Source organism: Halyomorpha halys, unplaced genomic scaffold (assembly GCF_000696795.3).
Source record: "Halyomorpha halys isolate HHAL.00 unplaced genomic scaffold, Hhal_1.1 Scaffold323.1, whole genome shotgun sequence".
Lineage (NCBI taxonomy): Eukaryota > Metazoa > Arthropoda > Insecta > Hemiptera > Pentatomidae > Halyomorpha > Halyomorpha halys.
The window spans coordinates 3,038-13,713 of record NW_027106378.1 but is presented as its reverse complement, the minus strand read 5'-3'; the positions used below and the strand labels follow the sequence as shown (position 1 = coordinate 13,713).

The 10,676-nt window shown below is 32.0% G+C and overlaps 1 long non-coding RNA gene across 1 annotated transcript in view; it reads right to left on the bottom strand.

Moving 5' to 3' along the window:
• Window positions 1–2,446, bottom strand: part of LOC136795127 (uncharacterized) — a 3,925-nt gene extending 1,479 nt beyond the window's left edge. Inside the window, exons 1-2 of the long non-coding RNA XR_010842675.1 lie at window positions 2,203–2,446; window positions 1,294–1,410 (exon numbers count right to left, since the gene is read on the bottom strand). This is a non-coding gene — a long non-coding RNA (uncharacterized lncRNA). The remainder of the gene's footprint in view (window positions 1–1,293; window positions 1,411–2,202) is intronic.
• Window positions 2,447–10,676: the final 8,230 nt, after the last annotated feature.

Sequence of the window (10,676 nt, the reverse complement as noted above, 5' to 3'; positions counted from 1 at the left end):
CCCCGACCATCTTCTCCGATTAGTAATCGACGGTCTAATTACGGTCTAACTATCTACACCTTAATATATAATATATTAATAAATATATTTATCTGTGCATCTTGATGATCAGTCAATAATACAACTATAATTTATTATGTTGCTTCTCAACTTTTTTGTTTGCAATGTGTTGCAACCAATACAAAGACCAAAATATAATATAGAGCTACAATCTAATACAGTGTAAAAAATTCCCTGTGAAGAGAACTGCAGGAAATCTTATTTTGGAACTTGGAAAAAAAAAAAAGGAGTTGTAAAAAAAAAAGTTGTACCTCTATAACAGGGGTTGGCTACGTTTCGGTACGTTTTTTTATCTTTTCTGTAACTTTTTATCTTAAAAGTGTGCGCGAAAAACTTACATAGGCATAGACTAAGGGGTGAGAAGGAGTGTGAAATGCATACTATGTTTATACACTGTGCAGTATAAGGTTCAATTCCTGTGAGGTATAAGTAGATAATATAAAATATGTTCTAAATATTTTTTTATTTTTTATATCACTTATTGCGTTTTCGAGATATTGGCTCATGAAGAAAATAAATTTCCAGACCCAACTTTTGATAATAGTATTACAAAGGCGGAAAATAGATCTTTACTTACTTTTATCAGCTTCAATGTATAAGTTTTTGAACTATTTGTTCGTAAATATGATAAATTTGTTATAAAAATGCACAATAAGTGTTATAATTTGATTTTAATATTGGCAAAGATAATAATAAGTGAACGCGTTGCGTCCGGTGACAACATAAGTCAAAATATATTTTTTTTTGGTTTTTGCAGAATTCAAGGATTTATGACCTTAGCAATTTCCCAGAGTGCATTAAACTATTGCTAGAAAGTTTCGTCTTTGCTAACGCTTCGGGGTTCATGGTACACGAAATTCCACACCAGACATTGCCAGCATTCGACGATCAACCCAAAATTGTTGGCCCCCCTGATTACGCTCGACAGCCAGATTTTTACCCAATTATAGGTATCCATTTATGAAACTGGGTGGACCCCAGGAGGGCTCCAGAATCCAAAGGGTTAATTTACGGCTACAGTGTAACTGAAAATAATTTTCTGCCCAGCCGGATTCGGGTTTCCTTGGAGTTAGTAGCATCGCGCTTTATCACGATGCCTCCGCACTCCCAAAAAGAATTGATTACCATAGAATAATATAATAATCGGGCTATCAACAAATAAATTATTATTCTAACCTAATAAATACACAAGTAACACTAAATATAAATAGACAAAATACAAAACAGAAATACCACGCTGAAAGATCGGTTACGTGTTAGAAAAACCAAAACAAAGCCATCCTCCATTTCAACGGTATACAGTTCAAGTACAAACCAGGAGTTAGATGGATCACTGTAATGTTGAGCAAACTGTAATGGACAATCGTAATAGTTATTAATCTTGAATTATACTATGTACTAGAGATGCGACATCGATAAAAAAAACATCGATGTTAAATACTAAAACATCGATGTTTTTCAACATCGATGTTTTTTTTAACCATTTCAGTAACATGAAGAATACCCATGCTCCGGCCAGTCAGAAGTGCTTTTTCAATCAACCAATAGGACATGGACTCCAAAAAACATCGATGTTTTTAAAATATCGTTGCTTACAATACATTACCCAAAATACATCGATGTTTTTGGACATACCATTTGAGTAACGTAAGGTCTGTTACAACGACTATCCAACGATCACGCATTTTAAGGCCTGCCAGAAGTGGTTTTTTAAACAAAGGATCTGACATTAACGACATCGATGTCTTTAAAAATCGTTGCTTACAATACATTACCCAAAATACATAGATGTTTTTGAACAACCATTTGAGTAACATAAGGTCTGTTCCAACGATCACTCATTTTACGGCCTGTCAGAAGTGGTTTTTGAAAGTAAGAATCCGACATCGATTACAAAAAACATCGATGTTTTGAAACATCGAGTCGCATCCCTACTATGTACGCGTAGTTTTATAAAAATTATTTGTTCTAAAAACGTTTTGTCATTGTAGAGCATGACTATGCTAACAATAAAGTTGTTAAACGTCACATAATATAGTTTTCTTATAGATAAGATCTACAAAAGTATATATCAATAACAGTCAAGACAAAAGTTATCAATATAGATATGCATGCGTTAATTATGTAATTTGAACACCATACCTGTTTTCGTCTTTAGCTAGGCTGTCCATTTTATAAGACTTGGTTATTTGAACTCAGGCTATCTAATAACGAATATAAGGATTTCACTCTGATTCTAATTATTTATTATCGTAATACTTCTCCTTACTATGTGTTTCTTGCATAGATAAGTGAAATTAAAAAGCAATCTGTATACACATTTTATTAGACTAAACCAAATATCGTGTTTTTGAACATATGTGTATATGGAAATGGCTTATAATTATGCAAGGGAAACAAAACGAGGTCTGACTGTTTCACGCTTAATTAAATGAATGTATATTTGTTTCGTATTGTATTTTAATGGGTACACAGTTACGTAAATTAATGACGTCTGCGTACGTCACCAATTAATGAAACCTGAAGCTCTGATGTCATTAAAGTATTTAGAACTGAAATGTTTTATGTTTCTATTAATAAAACAATGGGACTGACTTAAAGCATTCAGACAGAGTGACGTTAAAAATAATGGCTCAAGAAAAAGAAAAGCTTTCCTTTCCTTCCTAAAGAATTAACTTCCTCGCACCAGCTGATTGTGATAAGATATTTTTATTAATAATTAATTATCAATTAATAATATACAATATTAATTTCACGTTTTGAACAAATCCTTGAGAAAATTTAGATTTCAACCACATAATCCCAGATCACCAGTTTGGATTCCGAACATCCCACTCCACTATCCAGTAATGCCATCGTGTGGTCGATGTAGTCTCGTCTTCATTGGAGCGCGTAATGTACTCCTTGGGAGTCTTTTTTGATATAGAACAGGGTTTTGATCGAGTCTGGCACCCAGGACTGCAATACAAGATCCGTAAATTCCTACCCCCTACAATTTCCTCATTATCCGTTCTTATCTCTCCGACAGATTATTTCAAGTAAATTACAACGGCGCTTATTCATCCCTATTCCGTCAGTCTGCTCGTGTACCTCATGATAGTATCCTTGGTCCTATCCTTTATAGAGTTTTCACAGCTGACATCCCAACCCATTCTGACACTATCCTCAACCCCGTATGCCGATGAAAAATGTCTATTGTCAATGAACAATGATCCTTACATTGTATCGCAAACCCTCCAGTCCCACATCATCACCCTTGAAGAATGGTGCCAAAACTGGAGGATTAAAATTAATTCCAATAAATCCCACCAAACCACATTTACCCTTCCAAATAAACCCATGACCTCTTGCCCTACAGTATCCTTTAATAATACCCCACTTATTCCTGTCGAAAGATCCGTTACTTAGGACTAAATCTCGACAAACGGCTGACACGAAATCCTCATACAAGATTAAAAAGACAAGAAACTGCTCGTAGATTCCGACCATGCAACATTTACTAGACAAACGGTCTAAATTTCCAATCCATTACAAAAGACTGATCTACAAGACTATTATAAGGCCTATCTGGATATACAGAGATGAGCTTTGGGGCTCCACTAAACCATCAAATTCCTCCAGAATCCAATCCTTACAGTCCAAAATCCTTCGTAAAATCTTAATGCTCCTTACTTTGTCACAAATCAAGTCATCCATCAGGACCTCAATGTTCCATATGTTGCCGATTTGGCCAGAACCAGATACCGTTACTTCTATAATAAAGTTCTCAAATCCACTTGTTTCTAACGTGGCTTCTCCTTCATTACGTAATAATCCTCGTCTGCGAGCATATAGCGTCTGAAAAGAAGATGGCCTCGAAATCTCCTCTAGAAATGTTATTGGAGTTCTATCAGTGGGTAGATTCTCCAGATGTTTGTATCATGTCACCTACAGCAAATTTACTTGTTGTATATATGTGTATACAGTTGTAAATAACAATAAATAAATTATTAAAAAAAATGTTTAAATTGAAAAAAATTTATATGATATGGGAAATTAGCCTCCAAAAATTTTTTTTAAAGGATAGATGACTTCAATATTTAAGGTTGTCTCCTTGAGAATGACCTGTGGGCCGAAAGTTGGTGTTTTAAAAATAAATCTTACGAGTAAAATTGGATTAATTGTGTTTATATTAATAATAAGTTTAATATTATTTATTTTAATCTCGATAGAACCTAAAATTCGAGTTCGTTTACCCTCCGTTCTAGTACAAGAGCCGGGAAGAAAAATGGCACTTATCTCATCCCAATTTTTGATTACTTTAATGAAAATTATGTATAATTACTAGTCAAAATCAATGAGTCTGCGAAGTATAGGTAGGAGGAATTCAAAATGGCGGCTTTTTCAAAACCTAAAAAAAATTTTCATTCCCATCTCCATATCTTAAAAACTACCAACAACACTAGAATATCTAAAAAAACATTATTTAAAGAAGAGTAAATTTGCTGAAATGTTAGCCCCAATAGAGCTATTTACGTCCAATAGTTCTCGAGATATAGCCTTTTAAAAAGCAACATTTCATAAAAATCTACTGAAATATCAGTTGTTACTTATTTTATTTTGAGAAATCTATATCTTAGGAACTATGTGACGTATAGATAACTATTAGCAATCAATGTGAAGCTAATTTAATCTACTATAAAGTAGTTTATTACCTTTACCTTTGTAGGAATAGTAGTTTTCATGATATTTGCTGAAATAAATTGATTTATAGTTGTTCGGACAATGAGTTTGATTTATGAAAAACTTTATTTCAGAAACCATTGGACGTACGGATGTCTACCAGCACTCAAAATGATGCTAGTTAAATGTATTATAAAAATGTTAATAATATTTATCTTTATAGGAGTAATAGTTTTTATGATGTTTGACAAATTAAACCTACAAAATATTAATTTCTATTTGTTCGTATAAAATGTTGGATATATCTCTAGATCTATATGACCCAGCACGCCAGCACTCAAAATAAAGAAAATTTAACGTACTATAAATTATGACACTTTCTTCACAGGAGTAGTAGTTTTTATGATATTCACATATAAATATGGCAAATGAAAATTTGTCCAAAGAACTATAAATCAATTTATTTTAGCACATTTCATGAAAACTACTACTCCTACGAAAATAAACCTCATAAATCGTTTTATAGATCATTAAACTAACTTTAATTTGAGTGCTAATAGAGATCTATACGTCTTAGAGTTCCTGAGATATAGATTTCTCAAAATAAGTTAACTAACTACTGATATTTCAGTACGTTCCGTGCAACATTTTTATGAAATGTTGCTTTTTAAAATGCTATATCTCGAGAACTATTGTATGTAAACAGCTCTATCAGGACTTACATTTTAGTAAATCTACTCTTCTTTAAATGATGCTCTTTTAGATTTTCTTTAGTTGTTGGTAGTTGTAAAGATATTGAGCTCCGAATAAAAAATTAATTATTTTTAACGGTTTGAAACAGCCGTAATTTTTTATTCCCCCTACCTGTACTTGGCAGAATCATCAATTTAGACTTATACTTATACCTAGTTTTCAATTAAGTAATCAAAAATTGGGGTGAAATAACAGCCTTTTTTTTGCCTCTTGGGCTCTTGTATTATTCAGAGGTCTAAATTTATCATTCAGGGACGACTAGTTAGCTTCCTATGTGCGTTAGAGACTTTTTCGCTTCATGAAGGTTTATCGTATTCGAAGAAGATGTTGAGCGTATGTAGTAGATTGTAGGAAGATAGTCCGGGTGGCGGTCAATAAAGCTATCAAAATAGTAGAAGAAAACTATTTATTGTTAACAAACGTTTCACCCCTCTTTGCAGGGCTTCGTCAGGGCTAAAAACAAGATATAAACATTTTAAAATTAACAAAACATTAAAATATAAAACATTTCAAAACTATCGTTATGTCTATATAAAAAGAAATAATAACAACAATGTAAGGAAGTATATATGTAGTTAGGAAACACTTTTACACCCGATGCTCTCCTTTCTCTCAGTTGTCCTTTACACTACAGTCAGACAGGTGGTTACCCCAATGTTTATTGTTTTTATTTATCAATTTTCTTAATATCCCTCTTTACATATTACTGCACCCTACATATGGCCACATTTACTTCACCTATCTAATCTAACCTTTACACCTACATCTTTACCGTATGTATAACTAATTTTAATTAATAGTCACCTACAATCTATTTGTCTAGATATATATTTCGAACTTCTGTCACACCTTGTTTTATTAATTAGTAACTTTTTTCCAGTCTACCTACATGTATACTTCCTTATATTGTTAATATTATTTATTTTTATATACTTTATAAACATAATTGTTTTTGAAATGTTTGGTTAATTTTTTTTTTTTTTATTGATATTTGAAACTGTATACACATATATACAACAAGTAAATTTGCTGTAGGTGACATAGTAACATGATAAAAACATGTGGAGAATCTACCCACTGATAGAACTCCAATAACATTTTTAGAGAAGAAGATCTCGAGGCCATCTTCTTTTCAAACGCCTAGGAGGATTATTAGATAATGAAGGAGAAGCCAGGTTAGAAACAAGTGGATTTGGGTGGTTGAGAAGTTTATTATGGAAGGAACGGTATCTGGTTCTGGCCAAATCGGCAACATATGGAATATTGAGGTCCTAATGGATGACCTGATTTGTGACAAAGTAAGGAGCATTATGGATTTCTATGAAGGATTTTGGACTGTAAGAATTGAATTCTGGAGGAATTTGATGGTTTAGTGGAGCCCCAAAGCTCAATTCCATATATCCAGATAGGCCTTATAATAGTCATGTAGATCAGTCTTTTGTAATGGATTGGCAATTTAGACCGATTGTCTAGTAAATGTTGCAATAGTCGGAATCTACGAGCAGTTTCCCGTCTTTTAAGTCTTGTATGAGGATTTCATGTCAGTCGTTTGTCGAGATGTAGTCCTAATTAACAGATCTGTTCGACAGGAATAAGTGGGGTATTACTAAAAGATACTGTGGGCATCACGAATGTTTACGAAGAAGGGTAAATGTGATTTGGTGGGATTTATTGGAATTTATTTTAATCCTCCAGTTTTGGCACTATTCTTCAAGGGAGGTGATGTGGGATTGGAGGGTTTTGGATACAATGTAAAGATCATTGTTAACTGACAATAGACATGTGTCATCGGCACACGTGGTGAGGATAGTGTTAGGATGGGTTGGAATGTCAGCTGTGAAAACTGTATAAAGGATAGGACCAAGGATACTACCCTGAGGTTGGTTAATTCAAAAATATTTGTTTCATATAGCCCTGACGAAGCCCTGCAATGTGGGGCGAAATGTTGGTAAAGAATAAATAGTTTTCTTCTACTTTGTTGATACTTTTATTTACCGCCACTCGGACTATCATCCTTCAATATAAGGATTTAAATGTTTATACTTGCACTACGGAACTTTTAAAAATTGAAGACAGCTAACAGTTAGAAAAGATTTTATGTTTCTGTTTTTATTTTTTGTCATGAAAACTATTGTATACTATAACTATAATTCATATATAGTTGTTACAGTCCTATTATATGTTTTTTTATTTAATTATATTTTATAAATTGATTTACTGTTGCAGGTAGCTATAAAGATCATAGACAAGTCCCAACTGGACGCAGTCAATTTGCAAAAGGTCTACAGGGAAGTGGACATTATGAAGCAATTGGACCACCCTCACATCATTAAACTTTATCAGGTACGATTCACTCTGTTCCTTATACATTCTAAAATAGATTATTATACACTAAAATTATTCATAATATTTATAATCTTAACACTTTATTGAGGCTGGTTAATTTTGTTTAAATAAATAATTCAATTTTTATCCATTTTGTCTCAACACATTTTATTTTTCTTATAAGTCCGACGTTTCGGCCGATACGGCCATCCTCAGGGACCTCTTAATACAATATGGAACTAAAATTATTTAAACACTTAACTTCATACAAGCTATTCTGCCCAGGTCACGACAACAATTTCTAATTAGTCAACTTTTACATTAAAACCAAAATTAAAATTCATTTATCACAGTCACTTGATGTTACTTGATAATAATGTTCGAATTTTTTTTATTTGAATTCAAATTTTTTCCCTATTTTTTCCACTCTTCATAGGCGAAAGGTTTCCAAAGAGAATACAAGGTTAATAAATTTCATAGAATCGAAAATTATGAATAATGTTTAAATAAATAATTTAATTTTTATCCATTTTTGTCGCAACACATTTTATTTTTCTTGTAAGTCCGACGTTAACAAGTGACTGTGATAAATGAATTTTAATTTTGGTTTTAATGTAAAAGTTGACTAATTAGAAATTTTTGTTGTGACCTGGGCAGAATAGCTTGTATGAAGTTAAGTGTTTAAATAATTTTAGTTCCAATATTGTATTAAGATGTCCCTGAGGATGGCCGTATCGGCCAAAACGTCGGACTTACAAGAAAAATAATGTGTTGAGACAAAAATGGATAAAAATTAAATTATTTATTTAAACTGGAAGATTATTGATTGACCGTGTGTATAGATGAAAGGAATATGGTCCGGGTGCGGTCAACAAAACTCAAATAGTAGAAATAAACTATTTTAATGAGCCAACGTTTCGCCCCACGTTGCAGGGCTTCTTCAGGGCTATTTTGACGGCAGTCAAAACAAAAATGACCGTTCCTTGTGATATACTGGAAGATTATTGATTGACCGTGTGTAAAGATGAAAGGAATATGGTCCGGGTGCGGTCAAAAAAACTCAAATAGTAGAAATAAACTATTTGAGTTTTTTTGACCGCACCCGGACCATATTCCTTTCATATTTATTTAAACATTATTCATAATTTTCGATTCTATAAAATTTATTAACCTTGTATTCTATCTCTTTGGAAACCTTTCGCCTATGAAGAGTGGAAAAAAATAGGGAACGTAGCATTGGACAACTCAAAATTTTAATTCAAATAAAAAAGATTTGAACATTATTATCAAGTAACATTGAACTCTGAAGATTTGCCTTTTTTTTTATTGTGTAAAATTCTATCTTGAAAATAATTAACTTTATTTACTATCGATTTTAAAGTCCCAAATGAACAGGAAAATAAGTAAAATTATTAATAAATATAATAATGAAATCAGTATAGCTTTGAATGCATCAAAATATTTCTTATATTCTGATTTTAAGACTGAAGAGACAGGAAACTGCACGTCGATTTTGACTATAAAAAGACAAGGTCTTACCAGACAAACTGTCTATGCTTCCTATCCATTACAAAAGACTGATCTGCATGACTATAATAAGGCCTGTCTAGACATACAGAGGTGAGCTTTAGGGCTCCACAAAACCTTGAATTTTATTCGTATCTAATTCTTACAATCCAAAATACTTCGTAAAATCCTCAATGCTCTTTACTTTGTTACTAATTAAATCATCCATAAAGACCTTAATGTTTTATATATAACCGATCTAGCCCGAACTAGATATCAATCCTTCTGGGATCAACTCCCTAACCACTCAAATCCACCAGTTTCCAACCTTCCATTCCTGAAAATCCTCGAGATGCCTGAAGAGAAAATGGTCTCGAGACCTTCTAATGTAGAAGTATTAAAACTCTTAAAATTCTTATTTTCAATAAAAATCGGGTTGTCATTGTTAGCAATATTAAACAATGTATGAATAAAAAATTCTAAAGGATTAGATATATAATTAAAGGAAGTAGCCGAGAGCAGACGATCTCATGCGATCGCAAACGAATACAATTTAAAGAATATTTGGATTATTTCGTGATTAGAATCTCATTTTGGTTCCTATTTTATCTACCTTTGAGGATTTAATATTTAAAGATATATATGATATCTAACCTTAAGTGAATTTTTTTAAAAATTATCTTTAACATAAAAGTATCGTGAATACCTTAGTGATGTTTGAAACTGTCATAACAGCGATCGGTTATCACTATACAAAAAAAAACCAAGATACGGAGCGACGTGGGTGGCTGCCAGATTACGTATGGTATCAACATAGAAGATAATTTAGTTATGTTTTTAAATGACGTAGTTTCTTAACCAATATTTATTTTATATAACATTTAGGTTCCAGTTTCTATTTCGAAATTATTATCATACTTATTGATATTTTTTTGGTTTCATTTTTTTATATATATTTTATTTTATACCAGATCGGCCTGGTGGGCCTTACATGGTTGATATAACCGTTATATTATATATATATTTTTTTAACAGTTGATTATGAGGGGGGTATAGTCTCGAAAAAAAAACACCCCTAACTATAAACAATGTTATTATTTAAAGAAGAAAAAAAAAATAAATAAGGATAATGCTTCTTAATAAAAGAGGAAAGTAAAAATAATGACATTGGTACACTTAAATAAAACAAACAATTGCCCTCTAATAGTAAAAAGAAACAAGTTAATTTGAAAAAGGGACGAGAGAAGAAAATAGAAAAATAAAAATTATAATAATGAATGAATAAAATGAGTAATAATAAAAAATAAAGGTAGTGTGACTATGAATTAATTTTATATTTATAAAAGAATGTCCTTTAGCAGTCTTGACTT